This window comes from Pelodiscus sinensis, chromosome 2, assembly GCF_049634645.1.
Source record: "Pelodiscus sinensis isolate JC-2024 chromosome 2, ASM4963464v1, whole genome shotgun sequence".
NCBI lineage: Eukaryota > Metazoa > Chordata > Testudines > Trionychidae > Pelodiscus > Pelodiscus sinensis.
The window spans coordinates 123,101,926-123,120,495 of record NC_134712.1 but is presented as its reverse complement, the minus strand read 5'-3'; the positions used below and the strand labels follow the sequence as shown (position 1 = coordinate 123,120,495).

At 40.3% G+C, this 18,570-nt stretch overlaps 1 long non-coding RNA gene across 2 annotated transcripts in view; it reads right to left on the bottom strand.

Annotated features, from left to right (window-relative positions):
• The window catches only part of LOC142827201 (uncharacterized), a 144,807-nt gene that overhangs the window by 11,330 nt on the left and 114,907 nt on the right, over positions 1-18,570 (bottom strand). For both annotated transcript variants that reach the window (XR_012901735.1, XR_012901736.1), the window contains exon 2: positions 2,232-2,469. This is a non-coding gene — a long non-coding RNA (uncharacterized LOC142827201). The remainder of the gene's footprint in view (positions 1-2,231; positions 2,470-18,570) is intronic.

Genomic DNA, 18,570 nt, shown 5'->3' with positions numbered 1-18,570 from the left:
ATTGTTCCTTCCTAAGTGGAGCACTTTGCATTTCTCTTTATTAAACCTCATCCTGTTTACCTCTGACCATTTCTCTAACTTGCTAAGGTCATTTTGAATTATGTCCCTATCCTCCAAAGAAGTTGCAACCCCACCCAGTTTGGTATCATCTGCAAACTTAATAAGCTTACTCTCTATCCCAATATCTACATCATTGATGAAGATATTGAACAGTCCGGGTCCCAAAACAGACCCTTGAGGAACTCCACTTGTTATCCCTTTTCAGCAGGATTTAGAACCGTTAACAACAACTCTCTGACTATGGTTATCCAGCCAATTATGCACTCACCTTATCGTGGCCCTATCTAAGTTATATTTGCCTAGTTTATCAATAAGAATATCATGCGAGACCGTATCAAATGCCTTACTAAAGTCTAGGTATATGACATCCACCGCTTCTCCCTTATCCACAAGGCTCGTTATCCTATCAAAGAAAGCTATCAGATTAATTTGGCATGACTTGTTCTTCACAAACCCATGCTGGCTATTCCCTATCACTTTATTACCTTCCAAGTGTTTGCATATGATTTCCTTAATTACCTGCTCCATTATCTTCCCTGGGACAGACGTTAAACTGACCGGTCTGTAGTTTCCTGGGTTGTTTTTATTCCCCTTTTTATAGATGGGCACAATATTTGCCCTTTTCCAGTCTTCTGGAATCTCCCCTGTCTGCCATGATTTTTCAAAGATCATAGCTAAAGGCTCAGATACCTCCTCTATCAGCTCCTTGAGTATCCTGGGATGCATTTCATCAGGACCTGGTGACTTGCTGACATCTGACTTTCCTAAGTGATTTTTAACTTGCTCTTTGTGTATCCTATCTTCTAAACTTACCCTCTCTCTGCTTGTATTCACTACATTAGGCACACCTCTAGACTTCTCGGTGAGACCGAAACAAAGAAGTCATTGAGCATGTCTGCCATTTCCAAGTTTCCTGTTACTGCTTCTCCCTCCTCACTAAGCAGTGGGCCTACCCTGTCCTTGGTCTTCCTCTTGCTTTTAATGTATTTATAAAAGGTCTTCTTGTTTCCCTTTATGCCTGTAGCTAGTTTGATCTCATTTTGTGCCTTTGCCTTTCTAATCTTGCCCCTGCATTCCCATGTTGCTTGCCTATATTCATCCTTTGTTATTTGTCCTAGTTTCCATTTTTTATATGACTCCTTTTTTATTTTGAGATCATGCAAGATCTCCTTGTTAAGCCAAGCTGGTCTTTTGCCATATTTTCTATCTTTCCTACACAGCGGAATTGTTTGCTTTTGGGCCCTTAACAACGTCCCTTTGAAATACTTCCAACTCTCCTCAGTTGTTTTTCCCTTCAGTCTTGCTTCCCATGGGACCTTACCTACAAGTTCTCTGAGCTTATCAAAATCTGCCTTCCTGAAATCCATTACCTCAATTGTGCTGGTCTCCCTTCTACCTTTCCTTAAGATCATGAACTCTATTATTTCATGATCACTGTCCCCTATACTGTCTTCCACTTCCATGTTCTCAACTAGTTCCTCCCTATTTGTTAAAACCAAATCCAGAACAGCTTCTCCTCTGGTAGCTTTTTCAACCTTCTGAAACAGAAAGTTGTCTCCAATGGAGTCCAGAAACTTATTGGATAGCCTGTGCCCCGCTGTGTTAGTTTCCCAACATATGTCTGGATAGTTGAAGTCCCCCATCACCACCAAATCTTGGGCTTTGGATAGTTTTGTTAATTGTTTAAAAAAGGCCTCATCCACCTCTTCCACCTGGCTAGGTGGCCTATAGTAGACTCCTAGCATGATATCACCCTCGTTTTTTACCCCTTTTAGCTTAACCCAGAGACTCTCTACACAGCTATCTCCTACGTTCATCTCCACTTCAGTCCAAGTGTGTACATTTTTAATATACAAGGCAACCCCTCCTCCCTTTTTTCCCTGTCTGTCCTTCCTGAGCAAGCCGTACCCTTCCATACCAACATTCCAATTGTGTGTCCCATCCCACCAGGTTTCTGTAATACCAATGATATCATAGTTGTATTTATTGGTTAGCAATTCCAGTTCTTCCTGCTTATTACCCATACTTCTCGCATTTGTATATAGGCATCTAAGATACTGATTTGATCTTGCCTCCCTGTTGTGCCCTGACCCTCCTTTCTCCTTGCCATTATAGGCCGTAGTCCCCCCCATTTCCAACCCATCTCCCAGTCCTGCACATTCAGCACTTACCTGTGGGCTTTGCTCACCTGTCCCCGTCAAACCTAGTTTAAAGCCCTCCTCACAAGGTTAGCCAGTCTGTGTCCAAACAAGGCCTTCCTGCTCCTGGAAAGGTGAACTCCATCTCCACCAAGCAGTCCTTCCTGGAAGAGCACCCTGTGATCAAGGAAGCCGAATCCCTCCTGACGACACCATCTTCGCAGCCAGGCATTCACCTCCAGGATGCACCTCTCTCTGCCCGGGACCCTACCTTTGACAGGAAGGTTCGAAGAGAATACCACTAGACTCAGCATAAAACTGTATTTCTATGGTCACCATTCATATAATATCTGAGCCCTCATAGTTGTTAATGCATTTCTCCTCACAATACCCCTTTGAGATAGGGAATGTTGTTATCTCTACGGGTATGTCTACACTACCCCGCTAGTTCGAACTAGCGGGGTAATGTAGGCATACCGCACTTGCAAATGAAGCCTGGGATTTGAATTTCCTGGGCTTCATTTGCATAAGCGGGGAGCCGCCATTTTAAAAACCCCGCTGGTTCAAACCCAGTGCAGCGCGGCTACACGGGGCTCGAACTAGGTGTACCGGTAGTTTGGAATAGGAAGCCTAGTCTGAACTACCTAGTTCGAGCCCCGTGTAGCCACGCTGCACGGGGTTCAAACCAGCGGGGTTTTAAAAATGGCGGCTCCCCGCTTATGCAAATGAAGCCCGGGAAATTCAAATCCTGGGCTTCATTTGCAAGTGCTGTATGCCTACATTACCCTCCTAGTTCGAACTAGGAGGGTAGTGTAGACATACCCTACTTACAGATGGGTAACTGAGGCACAGAGACTCATTTGTCCACACACACACAGGAACCCTGTGGTGAAGCAGGAACTTGAATCTAGATCTCCCAGCTATCACCAGTCTAACTAATGGGCTGTTTTCTCCTTCATATTAGCAATACCTATTCCAGGGACACATCATTATTTTCCAACAAAAATATACAACATTTAGGTTGTTTCAGTTCCAAGGCAGATAACATTTATATCTAAATGTTCCATAACTATTTGTGATACTATATCCCTGGATAAGTTTAGTGTTTGGCAAATCCTTACTTCTCTGGTTGTCTAGAGAATAAGTACCTGGCCAGAATCTTAAAATAAGTGCTTGAAACAACTGTGGGATATCTCATGAAGATTCACTGTCACTCCACAGCATTTCTTCTCCCTGATCTTAACTTCACAGTATCTTGGCTTTACAATCCCATCTGCAGGCAGTTAGTAGCTGCTTAAGAAAAGCTGACTACAGTTTCCCACTTGGTGATCGTGATCTTTGAAGGTTGTCCCAGGACTGGACTTAGCAAGGTAAGTAAACTGGGGATGAAGTGTTAAATGACTCATCACAATGCAATTTAGTCCTCAAATGCCATCTGCTAGAGAGGACTGATCACACCCTCTTCCCATTAAAATCTGGAGAAGATACAGGCACTAAAACAGGAAAATTTGTGAGGATTTCCTATGAATCTTTCCATGGGAGGGATGTGGTTTGTTTCACTGGAGACTGACCAATATTTCAAGAACTGGATCTCATTGATCCTTGGCATGACTCTGAAGCATATTTCCACAGACAATAGGAATGGCAGTGCCCTAAGAATTCTATGTAAGGTCTCTTTCCAGATGGTTAGGTAATCATATTAAATTAATGAAGCCTGAAACTGCTAAGTTTTTACCAGCTCTTCTCTGGATCTTGACATAGATTATAAAGCAGTGATGCTAACTTTTATGTACACTGATCATGTGTACATTTGCTGTGGTTCTTATAGGCTTAAATAGGATTGAGAACTACAATCCCTGAGCTAGATGCCTTTGGCTATTCAACAGCATCAGCATAAAACTGTCGCTTCTGTCTATCATTAAAGGAGTTACACAGCTAAGGAGAATATATGTTGGGTTAAAAAGAGACCCAACAGTTGCTAGCAATGACTCTTCTCTCTTCAGTACTCAGCAAGGGTATGTCTACACTACCCTCCTAGTTCGAACTAGGAGGGTAATGTAGGCATACCGCACTTGCAAATGAAGCCTGGGATTTGAATTTCCCGGGCTTCATTTGCATAAGCGGGGAGCCGCCATTTTTAAAACCCCACTGGTTCGAACCCCGTGCAGCGCGGCTACACGGGGCACGAACTAGGTAGTTTGAACTAGGAGTAACGGGGTAGTAAGGTAGTTCACGAGGAGTAACGGTAGTTCGAATTAGGAAGCCTAGTTCGAACTACCTAGTTCATGCCTCGTGTAGCCGCGCTGCACGGGGTTCGAACCAGCGGGGTTTTAAAAATGGCGGCTCCCCGCTTATGCAAATGAAGCCCGGGAAATTCAAATCCCGGGCTTCATTTGCAAGTGCGGTATGCCTACATTACCCCGCTAATTCGAACTAGTGGGGTAGTGTAGACATACCCCAAGGGTGTAAAAATTTTCATTTAAACAGTGTTCAACTCAATGAAGAGCAATTACCACTGTAAATAGCAACCATTTGGATGTTTGTGGTGTTTTGACAGCAGTTTCCCTATGGCTACTCTTGGGTAATTTGTATCTTGGAAATATCACTCCTTTTCCTATTTTCCCTTGTGCTTTACACAGCTGTGTAGAGAAATTTTTGAAAGTAAACATTATCCACTTACCTTTCTTGTGTCAAGAAAAAATTGGGAATGTGTATGTGTGTAATTGGAATATGAACATTCCCACTTCGGTAAAAGAACAATTCCAGAAAGTGTCCACAGCATCTATTTCAAAGTCTTCCTAAAAAGTATTCTCTGGTCACTTACTTGTTTGCTCATATACTAATTTGATAGGCCCAAAAGTGTAAACTACTCCTCATTTCATAGAATACAGATCAAGGAAGAAAAAAATAAATGAATCTGAGCTTTGGAAACTAAGTCTGCTTTAAACCAATGTTTTATCTGGATTTGGAGAGTATCTATTGAGGCGTTCACATGTAGAAGGTCACTTCTTGTGAAAGTTTTTATTCCTGATTATGAAGTAAATGGGGGGGGGGGGGGAGTCAGTAGAGTTCATCAAGTCAGACATGGGCCAGTGATCAGAAAGCTGATTTTAATGTGAATAAGGGAGTTTAAGCATAATTTTACAGCCAAATGGCTCCAGTACGTGTATAAAACCACAAAGAAAAAGATCTAGTCATGGAACAATACACATTGTTTACTGTTAAAAAAGAATATAGCAATCAACATACTCTAATGTGCATATCTGAGTGAATATTTGCTGTAAGCTTAACCTCAGGAACTCTGCCCTTGTTCTGTCAAGTTAGACAATTTTGCCAATATATTTCATGCAATTTAAAAAAGAGCAATAGGATTATACGGGCAAAAACATGCACACTGATGATGTTCATATTGATTAAACGTATTTATTATTGACATCCTGTGTGTAATAGCTGTACTTAGAATATGTTGGGGAATAGGACACACAATCTATGCTAAGTAAGATGAGCAAAAGAACATAAGGAGTGATTCTGTTCATTGGCATGGAAAGGGAAACTGGGAGGAGATGGTGTATTTTAATATATCTAGGTTTCCAACAGGCCAAAGGAGGACAGATTTTTGATAAAGAAATGAAGCACTGCATTTGCTATTTTCTGTTCTAGGACTTCCCACCACTCTTTGACTTGCTGCTCCTCCATTTGGTGCTTATACTTATTTTGTAGCTCAGAACATATACAGTAGAGGGACTGGTAGGATGTCACCATTTGCTCTAATTAGGACTGGGAATGTTAGCACAGGTAAAGCATGGGATGTTAATGTTTTATGAGGATGACCTTGCGCTAATCAAACAACTTTATTTTCAGGGTTCTTCATCCTGAACTAAAATTTCCATAGTGAGAAAAATTTTGTGAGCAGGAATGTTAGGCAATGGCTAAAACATATTATCAGAATATGACTGTGCCCTTGATGACTTGTTCTAGCATAATCCAACATTTCTTCTTCATTTATGTGCATTCTATGCTACCATCCCAACACAGAATGTGACAGATTGTCTACTTACAATTATCTGGCATTTTCCAGTGATCATTCAGGATGTCTCTGCTGTTGTGCCATCCCTACACTCAGTAATATAGATACCTATACAATGTGCTTTTATGTTAAATTATTGTGGATTTTTATTATGGCAAATGCCTAAAGGCCCCAACCAAGGACTGCTTAATTTTCAGCCTCGGTATATCCCTCTTGATTTCAATAGGCCTATTCATACTAGGTGCATCCATGTTTGCAAAATTGAGGCTATGACATTAGGACTAAGGTGCTTTCTCAGCATTTTCTTTATCTTTAATCCAACAAAACTATCTCTGGGCCATTTCCTCATTAATATAGGATTGCACAAAATCAGGACGTTAATGAAAAAAGAGATTACTGGCCCTGACAACCATTCTGTCAAAACTGGGGGTCCATGAACATTTGAAGAACAGCTTGAGTGAGCAGTAAACATTTTCTATGGATAGGAAAGACCAAATGGACCATCACAGTAAACCCAGCAGCTGGTAAGGTTGCAAGGAATTGCACTTTCCTTGAGGGGTAAATTAATCTTTGAACTTAAGTCTTTTACTTCTCCTTTTCTATTTATAATAATCTAAAAACCAGGCAAGTATCTCATTTTCACGTAAACTGGGAATATTTCAAGATTAAAATGGTTTATTTTATGAAAACAGCACACCTTTCCCCCTACAATTTTGCTACCCACTCAAAGATAGAAATAATTTCATTTGCACTGAAAACATTGTTTTAATTTTTTACAGCAGCTCTAATTAGTACATTTCTAGGTGAAGATTTAAATCTTTCATAATATTTATAAATTGCATGCATTGACCTCCTGAACTTATGTGCTAGGTTAATTTAATCCAGTATAATAGAACAGAGATTAATATCTAACTGCTGCATGATTAGGTTTTACTAATTCTAGGCCTATGGAAACTACTTCTTGCTGCTTTCCAGGAAGTGGTTAAAACCATTAATAAAAAAAAAAAGGAATATATTAGAACGATCAAAATCTGCATTTTCCCTGCTAAAAGGTACTCCACTGAGCAGCCACACTCTTGGAGGTCAAAGCATGGAACTGATCCAACTTAAATTATTTTCTGTTTAATTATATGTAACCAAAGATTGTGAAGGTCTATTTGTTCATGTTAACAGGAGTGGACGTTTTATAGACAAGTAAATTTCATGGAGGGTTGGATATACTTTCAGATGGAGAATTCCAGTCATCCATGAAATTAAAGAGAAAAAGGGTTCCTTTATAAAGGAAAGTTTTATAACCACCCTTCCTCATACATTTTTCTATACAAATTTTTTACCACTTAATATATTGTATGAATTCCTTCTATTATCAACAGAACTAGTTGTGGCAAGATTTCCATATGAACCTCTTCTTGATATATATTAAGGGTTTATTTTCTTTGTAATTTTACTCTGGGCTGAAACTCAGCATACATTTATATATAAACCTACTATCAGAGAAGGTTTTAACTGTGTAACTGCTATTAAATTAGCAGGTTTTTCATAGCTAAAATTCCGTGCACTTCTTTGAAAATGTACCCTACAAGGTCTTTTAACTCATTTTACAGGACAATGTTCAGTAACTTTAGATGCTTTATTTAAGAAAATGGGACATTATTACTCAGGTTAAAATGTTAAAATATCTGAATTTAGCCATCTATATAACTAGTCTTCTTTTCATAGGTACTCAGGTCCCACACCTTCCATAACTAAGGACTTAGTTCGAGTTAATGTTTGACTGCTGCGTGTAGCCGTGGACAGTTAGTTCAGATTAAGGGGATTAAAAAATGGCAACTTCAAATGCCTACATTAGCCTCCCTAGTTCAAACTAGGGGGCTAGTGTAGACATACCTGGAATATCTTCAAGACTCTTTGTTCCATAGTAGAAAGATTATGTGGGAAAGCCACATACTCACAGAACATTTTTAAGAAGGCTTCAGGATACATCTTAGAATGCTGGAACATAGCAAAACTTCCCCCTTCTGAGGGCATCACATCCATATGAGTGTAAATTGCCTCCTTGGTACTCTTATCAGGGAATCAGACGAATGAGCTGAAGGCTGGCCCTGTATAGCCATATGGAAGGCAATACCATAAATATCTTTGCTGCCAGTTTTTTCACACTTTCTTCTACCCTAAACAATTGCTTGGCACTTACCCACATGTGTAATACACATAAGGAACATCATTTGAAGAGGAGGAGATTGCTTACTGTAATTGGAAGGGTTTTTAAGATTTGCTGTCTCTATATGTATCCCACTACCTGCCCCCCTTCCCGTCTGCTTTGGAGTTGTTTTGATTATGACAAGAAGGGAACTAGAGAGGCATAGACTTACATTGCCTCTTATCCATTAGTAAGGAAAATGAGGGAAACTGCTGCACAAATGCAGGTCAATAGACACTGGTTTGAAAAATCTCCAGACTCAGGCACATGATGTGTGAATGGCTATATATGGAATACAGATAGTGACCACATGTATCAAATAACATCCAGTTATAGAGAGTAAACTCCATTTTCATGATGATTCAGAACTTATCTCTGTAATATTAGATGGGATAAATGGACATTTCATTCAAAATGTGAGATCCTCATTCCTTCTTCTGTTCCTTTATTCCAAGTAAAATGAGTGTAAAAGGAGCTGTAAAATCCCCATAACTGGTCAGAGAGAGTCCCCGAGTATGGACACCATGGAAGATGTCTGCAAGGACTCCTCAGAAGCCTTGGTATAAGTGTATGTGAGAGTTGGGGGTGAGAGGAACTTATTGGGGCAGGGAGCTACACTTTAGACAAACGTTTTGCATTTGCTTAATAAAACTACCAAATACCAAAATTTGGAAAACATATGGCCAGATCCTGAGAAGGTGAAAATCAGGGACAATTTACACCTGCTAATTGATTTACACTTTCTGAAGATTCAGAGGGGTAGCCAAGTTAGTTTGTAATTGAAAAACTTAAAAAACTAATAGTATCTTAGCACCTTAAAGACTAACAAAACATGTAGATGGTATCATGAGTGTTCGTGAGCAAAACCCACTTCTTCAGAGTTGGCATTCATAGGTTTGAATTAACTTACGTATGCCAGAATGTCCATTATAAATCTTGTATAAAAATATTCAATGTATCTTACTAAAACTTGGAGTCAAGGTCAAGGGGATAGACACCTGCCTCCTTCATTTACATACATAAATGCACTCTCCCCATAGGGACTTTTGCTTTCAAAATACATAGTACTCTTTTAGGCTACATCTACACTGAGGTGCTATTTCAGGATAATGGAAGTAGTCCGAATAGCTATTCTGTGTCTTTTGAATGTGCCTGTAATTTCAAAATAGATTTCAAAATAACAGGCCAGCTATTCTGGCGTCCTTGTACCCCACATTCCATGAGGGTTAAGGGAGATTTTGGAATAGCACTTTATTTTGAAATTATGCAGAATAAGCTACGCAATTTATGTAGCACAAATTGCGTAGCTTATTCTGTGGTGAGGGTGCAGCATAGACACAACCATACACACCATCCCTCTGAGAAAAGCAATGACATTTGATTCTCCCTGGTCATCTATCAAGAATATGTTGGCCATGCCCTTGTCTTTTCAAAAAGACAAAGGTTGGATTAAATTAACTGATTAAACACTCTGACTTTGGGATAATTGAAGCTCTAAACAGTTGCCTTGACTGATTGAAGATGGAAGTAAAAACTTGCAGGCGGGGCCGGCCCGAGCCCTTTGGGAGCCCTGGGCCCGGGTACGTGGCGCCGCCCCCGGGCGCAGGGCGCTTGTGTGGGCCCGCCCCCCAGGGCTCATGGCGCAAGCGCACGCCAGCCACAGCTGTTGGTGCACAGCCTGGGGCCTGCCCCCGGGGCGCTCGGCGCATGCGCGAGCTGGTCACGGCAGCTGGCGCACAGCCCGGGACCAGCCCCCATGGCGCACGGCACATGCACTGCCCAGCCTGACTCAGCCAGAGCTGCTGGCGCGTGCGCCGGGCCGTGCAGGGCCCTGCAGCTGTGGGTGGAAGGGTACTGCTGGCCGGCGCCGTGGGAGCCGGGCGTGCGCGTCCTAATGGCAGCTGTAAGGGATGCCGTATGCCCCTTACAGCTGCCATCAGGCGCCCCTCATTGGTTGGCGCCCTGGGCAGCTGCCCAGCTCACTCATGCCTGCGTCCGGCCCTGCATGGAGGTATTTGGTCCATCCAGAAAGTAATTTTATTGCAAGTATGGAAAAAGTATTAAAAATTATTCCTGTTATTACACAAAAAAATCGTAAGTTGGAAAAATAAAAAGAAACCATTTTTCTTACATTGTGATATTGCAAGGAGTGTGTTTGCTGTCTTCTCTGGACTTTGGTAGATATGTAAGTACACTGTAGCTTCTAAACTGAGTCAATCTCATAATCGAGTGAAACATCATAGGCTTTACTCTTCACTCAAATCAGTCAATTTCATAAGGACACTATCTTTGTGAGTGTGTATGGTTTTGGGCTTCTTTTTTTGGTTGCTTTTAGCCCTTATTTTTCAGTTCATACTGCTACATTCACACTTTTATTTTCTGGAGCTCAGACATGTTTTTAAACTGATGAGCATTAAAAACAGAGTAACACTTTGAGAGGGGAATTTTTCAAATGAGTAAATGATCAAAGTAGCAGTAAAGAGATGAACCTTCAAAATGGGTACGGGGTCACAAATAAGTAAATGAAAAGCAAAATACCAATCCCTACTCATGTGATCATTTGCAAACAAATAAACAAAAATCAGCCTCACAACATCCCTATGAGGCACACATGCATTCTTATTCCTCTTTAACAATTTGGGAAACTGAGATATAGAAAGCATAAGTTGTTTGCCCAAGGTCATAAACCAAATGTGACTCTGAGTCAAAAATAGATCACTAATCTTTTGATTTGTAGTCCTGTATTTTAAACACTCAACCATACTTCATCTCTAGTTGTACCTGTAAAATGTTATCTGTATGTAAAAATACCAATTTGCATGTACAAGTACATATTTTGAACATGCAGCTGCACGTTTCATGCAATGATTTGTTTGGGCATATGTTAAATCACAACTTAAGTGCTTTTGGGGAGACAGGAAGCTTTCAGAAGCTTTTTCTTTTATTTCTGAACAGATGGAACAAAAGGAGGATATGCTCAGTAGCTGCAGTTTCGTATGCATACGCTGCTTGTGAGGGATGATGTTTTATTTTTCTCAGCTGCCACTGGGTAGATTTTTTTTTCATAATTGCCTTTTTCTAACAAATCAAACAAACCCATAAATAGTTGAGAAGTTTTCAGCTCCTATACTTAGTTCAATGGTAGCTTTTTTATCTTTGTGTCTCTCATGTCTTATCAAATTAAATTTATTTGTATCTACTCTTTATGCTGTAGACACAACTTAATGTTTTCCTAATCAAGGGCAAACTTTTTTTTACACCAATTAATGCAATTATAATAAAGTGCAGTTTCTTTCTTAATGCTTCTATTGGTGCTGTAGATCTTTTTGATTTTCACATAGTACTGAACATAGAAATCAAATAAATGTGGTTCAAATACATTCTTGTTGCTTACACTGTTTGAGGCTCAGCAAGATGTCACATGTTACTTAATGATATTTTGGAGAAGAATAAGTGAGAAACATGCTGAAATCATAAAGTAAGAATCCCTAAGGGTGTCCCTTTTTGCCACAGTTTGTTTTCTTTATAGATGTTAATTAGTAAAACTTCTGAGACTCTCTGCTACTCTAAGTTCTCTTAGATCCTAGCTCCATTTAGGACATCTTAAGCCTAATAATATTTTATTACTATCCTTTCCACTGTGATGGAATTCAATTAAACTGAACCTTGTGTGATGCTATAAATAGAATCCTTTTCAACAACCTGTTTACTCATTTACTATATCTATAGCTTTCCATAGGGTGAGGTGCTCCCTACAGACTGAGGATGGGCCAGCCAGATGGGAAAAAAAACAAACCAAAACAAAACAAAAAACAAACAAAATAAAAAAAGCTGCAAACTGTGGAATGCTCTGTTAAAAGTAGTAAACTATAGGTTGCCTTCAAGACAAAAACAGGGCAGTAGCATGAGGAGCTCTCAGGAATGAGTTCTGTGCATGACGTACTGGATACATCTACACAAAGCACTGTGGAATCCAAAACCATGAGTATTACTCAGGACTGTACAATGAAATTAGATTAATAGAACAAGTAAATCTCAAGGACACTAATTAAGTTGGGCATCATTATCATGGACCAATAGAGAAGGTTTTTTAAGGAATTCGCTCTAACACAGCAACTGTGGGTTCTTTTTTATGCAGATTTCTAAATATACTTGATGCTGTAACCTAAGTGGATAAAGATGGGGAACAAATAGGAGAAAAGTTGTGTCTACAGTTATCAATCATAATAGAAGAGTGACATGGCTGTTTGGGTGTAACCACACAGACACAATATGAAAGGTCACAATCTAGCACAGGAGTGGGCAAAATATGGCCCACAGGCCGAATCTGGCCTGCCAAGCCATTTGATATAGCCCGCGGCCTGAGCTGCCACTCCCCCGCCCCCAATCCAATCGAGACGCGATGTCATTCACTGTTCAAAGGCTGCTTCCTTCCCCACCAGGGTGCCCAGAGGGAGCCTCCAGCCATTTTGAGCAATGAATGACTTCACACTCTCTCCTGCCCCCATGTCACAACTAGCCTGGCAGTGGGGGAGCATGTGATGTCTCTATCCCCTGCCAGAAGCAAGCTACATAGGGTATGTCTACACTACCCCGCTAGTTCGAACTACCGGGGTAATGTATGCATACCGAACTTGCTAATGAAGCCTGGGATTTGAATTTCCCGGGCTTCATTAGCATAAAGCCGGCGCCGCCATTTTTAAAAGCCGGCTAGTGAGAACCCCGTGCCGCGCGGCTACACGCGGCACGGGCTAGATAGTTCGAACTAGCTAGCTATTCCGAACTATCTGTACACCTCGTTCCATGAGGAACTAGCTAGGAATAGCTAGCTAGTTCGAACTATCTAGCCCGTGCCGCGTGTAGCCGCGCGGCACGGGGTTCGCACTAGCCGGCTTTTAAAAATGGCGGCGCTGGCTTTATGCTAATGAAGCCCGGGAAATTCAAATCCCGGGCTTCATTAGCAAGTTTGGTATGCATACATTACCCCCGCTAGTTCGAACTAGCGGGGTAGTGTAGACATACCCATACAGAGGTAATGGCCCCTTTCTGCCCGAGACTTCAGCCTTTCTGCCTGAAGCCCCACCTCTTCCAGCGGATCAAAAGGGCTGGCCCACAACCACTGCCAAAATTCCTGAAGTGCCCCCCTGCAAAAATTATTGCCAACCCCTAATCTAGCAGCAATTATGCTCTCACCGCACACATAGTTAAAATGTTCAGAAGTCAATGTCTGTTGGGCATACTTTGGCTGAGATTTTTAAAGCCATCTCTGGAGTTTAGATGCCCTGTTTTCTTTAATTTTTTTTAGTGAAATGTGTATTCAGGTCTCCTAGGTAGCTTTGCAAATCTCAGCCCTTCTAAGCAGAGATGTATATCCATAGTCCCAGGGAACACATATGGGAATAAAGCAATAGAACATTTTTTCCCTTTGTGTTACAAGGCCAATTATGTTGCATAACCAGATGGATGAGAGAATGTGATCTAATGTAGAAATAATGCAGTTCCTGCACTACTAGAGATAGATTAGCACTAGCATGATCAGTAAGGACAATATCAGCAAGACTGTGAAATGTAGGCTTATTTATCAAAGTTCTTAAACACATCAGGAGATCAGTTCTGTCTCGTCTAGATCATGGTATAATACATTCAATACATTATAGATTTTAAGTCAGGTTTAGTATTGTAATCCATTGTGTTTAGTAGGAATACAAGGAGCCTAAGTGCCAAGCCTATAAGCCATTAGCTTAAGTAAACTAGCTAGCAGTGACCTAAGTCACAAGATAACAGAACATAATATTTTTCTTATTTGGCTGCAAGTAATTTTGCTGAGACTTTTCATAAAATCATAGAATCATAGAACACTAGAACTGGAAGGGACCTTAAGAGGTCATCGAGTCCAGTCCCCTGACCTCACTGCAGGACCAAGCACCATCTAGATCATCCCTGGTAAATGTCTATCTAACCCGCTCTTAAATATTTCCAGTGATGGAGATTCCATAACCTCCCTAGGCAATTATTTCCAGTGTCTAACCACCCTGACAGTTAGGAAGGTTTTCCTAATGTCCAACCTAAACCTCCCTTTCTGCAATTTAACCCCATTGCTGCTTCTCCTATTATCAGAGGCCAAGGAGAACAATTTTTCTCCCTCTTCCTTGTAACACATTTTTAGATACTTGAAAACAGCTGTCATGTCTCCTCTCAGTCTTCTCTTTTCTAAACTAAACAAGCCAAATTCTTTCATTCTTCCTTCATAGGTCATGTTTTTTAGACCTTTAATTGTTCTTTTCTGGACTTTCTCCAATTTCATCACATCTTTCTTGAAATGTGGTGCCCAGAAATGGACACAATACTCCAACTGAGGCCTGATCAGTGCAGAGTAGAGCGGAAGAATGACTTCTCGTGTCTTGTTCACAACTCTCCTGTTAATGCCTCCCAGAAACATGCTTGCTTCTTTTGCAACAGTGTCACACTGTTAAATCATATTTAGCTTTTGGTCCACTAAGACTTCTAGATCCCTTTCTGTTGTACTCCTTCCTAGACAGTCACTTCCCATTCTGAATGTGTGAAAATGCTCAGATACAAATTTGTGATATGGAAACATCAGCAAATTCATAACTGCAAGATTTTCATAGTAACCAGTTGACATATATGCTAATGTTTTGGGGGAAACTAATATACTAACCTACAAAATAAGGACATCCCAAAGTTATTAGGGTTAGCGAGTCAGTTATGGAGAAAGGAGGGAGAACACGCTCTAGAAAATGTTCATTGCAGCCATCAAAGTCTGTATTAGGCCCAACCACAATCTAGGCTGTCAAATGTGAGACTGACCTGTCATGCCAGAGACATGATAGGAGACACCCCTCTGCTCCCATAGTGGACCATCACCTGACTTCTCACGTCTACGTCTCCATAAGAATTGCATGAGGCTGAAGATGCTATAACATGGGATGGCAAATTAATATTGCACTACTGTTACATTCATGTTTAGATTAGAGTGTTTATACTTTTCCTAAGAGTTAATAACATTGCAAGTGTTTCTTCCTCATATGTGAGTGATAAGACCTTTCACATCGGGGTTGTATTGGCTAATTCCAATACTATTGGCTCTGATTCTGTGACTTTAATCTATCAAATCTCAGATGTTTAATTTGTTAATTATGGATACATGAGCAATCAATATAGATAATACAACCAAGGTGCAATCAATAGATCAGTTAGCAATGGAGCACTGAAGAAAAGCAGCGAAGGTACACTGTTTAATATGAAGGGAAAGAAAAGACACACATTATGCCCCTGACAGCAAATACTGCATCCTATTCACAATCTAAGTAGCTCAACAGCATGAGTGAAACAGTACACTGACTGTGTGTACTATGCTTACCATATTGCAATGTGGATGATAATAAGAACCTTGCAATGCCATGGATACCATTTTCAAGCAAATACATGGAAAGACCACTATACACACACATGTAAGGCCTGGACGACCAGTCCGTGTACCTACCCTTATAGTGATGGATGTACTTATATTGATACTCAAAATAGGGTATATTTGTGAGTTTGCTTGCACAGAGGCAAGTGCTGCTGGGGGATACATTACTGCTAAGAGTCTAAGAAGATGGATGGTTACATATAGTATGAGCATAAGGCACATAGGGGGGACGAACACTAAACATCTTCTTCAAGATGTCAAATGTTTTCATGTAGAGCTTTGTCAGAGTAAAGATGTCAGGATTTGGTTCTGTGCTAAAACACCAAAATCTAGGGGTTTTGTAGTTATGGGAAATGTATTTAGTTTTAATTTAGGAGAAATAATTTTGAAACACTTTAGATTTTTTAATAAAACACTTTCAAGAAAAATGCTGTATGATGTTTAAAGAGAACAAATGAAAACCATTACTTTTATAGAGCTACCAAGGTTTTATTTAGGAGAAAAATACATAATTACCAAGAAAGGCAGTTAGTTAATCAGCATTTTGGTTTCATTTAAAAATTGAAAGGAACTATTCCAACAGACTGTAACCTTTCCAGACTATAAGAGTTTCTATATATTGATCTATTTTATTTAATTTCTGCAGAATACTTATCTGTACCAAATCCATAGTCTGTTAATGCAATTTTGAAAAAAGCTAGTTTACCACAAACCTATTAAACTACTATTGAGAACTTGCAGTAATTTCCCTCAGAGTGGACAGATGAACCCATACATATGATCTAATTTAAAAAAAAATCAATTAAGTTTGATTTGTTTTTCAGACATATTACCCAGATCTGCCATTACTGGCAGCTGTAATGTTGAAATGAAACTAAGAAATTGTTTGAATAGCATTCGGAAGTGCTCATGAACATTTACTATGACAACTGTCCCCATTTTATTAAAACTACATTATTAAAATTTCGTTTCTTAATCCCGCTGCCTAAAAAGTCCACAATTACAGTTTGAGGTGAATTCCTATTAAGATGATTTCTATTAGTAATCTTCATAACAAGAAAGGGGAAATTCTGCTTAGATACTATTTCTAAAAAGTGTTTACTTAAAACAGAAAAAATATTACAATTTTGAGAAATTATTTGCTGTTTCTTATACTGGAAAAAAGAAATGAAATAATTTTATTGTTAGATACAGACACACCTTATGAAGTTAAAGTTTTGATTCAGAGAAATATCCAGAAATCCAGATGACCTTCTCCACCTCCAGGTTGAATCTTGATTCTGGTATAACTCCAAAGCTGAAAGTAGGTCAGCATGCCCTGGTACGTGGCATCAGTAGAATAGTGCTAGAGACTATCCACCACAGGGTGAGGCATGTGCTCCCAGCTGGGTACCGGCTGGTTCCCGTTCGGGCTCCCAGCCTGTCATGGTGGCCTCTCACCATGCCTGCTGGAAGCAGTAATCACATGCTTGCCATTAGAGCAGCCAGCAGGGGGCACTGGAGACTGAGGCTTGCCATGCTGGCAGTACATAGCGCAGGATATGTTGTCCCTGTGGCATGCGGCCCTAGGGGGAAAAGGGAAGGGAGCATAGTGGAACTTCATACATGGCCCCTGTAGTCTGAATGTAGCACCCCCCTCCACCCACAGCTCCCTTTGGCTGGGAACAGGAGCGTCATGGTGTATCTCTAAAGCCCTGCCCTGAGCTCCCCAAGGGACGGGGGCGTGATACAACAGTAAAATAGCATTATATTATTATGACCTTGAACGTAAATAATATCAGAATCCACACCTGTAAATCTTCAAAATTTTAACACAAACTCAGAAATCTCAGTTTTGTTTCTGATCTCATTTGTATTTAACACAAAAAAGTCTCTCTCAGTGAAAAGGAAGGAAATGGTCTTCTTTCGCATGGCAACTTGAAAAGCTTGATGTCCAGATTTGTCATCTACTTCATGGCTTTCAGTGATATGGAGTGGAATCAGAGTATGTCTACACTGCATTCCTCTTTCAAGAGAGGAATGCAAATGCAGAGGAATGAATTCACAAACGAAGCACAGATTTGAATTTCCCATGCTTCATTTGCATAATCGTGTCTGGGCGCTATTTTGAAATACCCTATTTCGAAAAAAGAAATGCCGTCTAGACGCTGTTATTTAAAAAAAAAAAAAACTTCTTTCGAAATTACCCTTACTCCTTCTAAGGAGTCTAGACAGTGTTTCTTTTTTCAAAATAGGGTATTTTGAAAAAGAGACCGGACATGATTATGCAAATAAAGTGCGGGAAATTCAAATCCGCACTTCATTTGCAATTTCGCTCAGCTGCATTTGCATTCCTCACTCAAAAGAGGAATGCAGTGTAAATATATTCTCAAGACTGTCTCTCCAGAGAAAGATCTTAGCTACATCTAGTTGTTCAGGCTAGTTCTACGCTACAGACTTAGTATAAAAACTCGCGGAGCGTTCACACCTCCAGCGCATTTTTGCGCAAGTAAAACAAAAGACCGGAAGGGTTTTTCTGGTGTAGGTATTCCTCCTCCTATGAGGAAAAACTCCTTTTTGTACAAGAGCTCTTGTGCAAAAAGGTGTGAGAGAGTGGGGAACAGGGTTTTTTTCTGCAAAAAAGAGGCAATCGAAAAAAGCACAGGTGCCCTGGTGGCCATTCTGTAAATAGCAATCAGAGTTTCCTTTTAAGAGAGCATCCATGCAGTCTGCA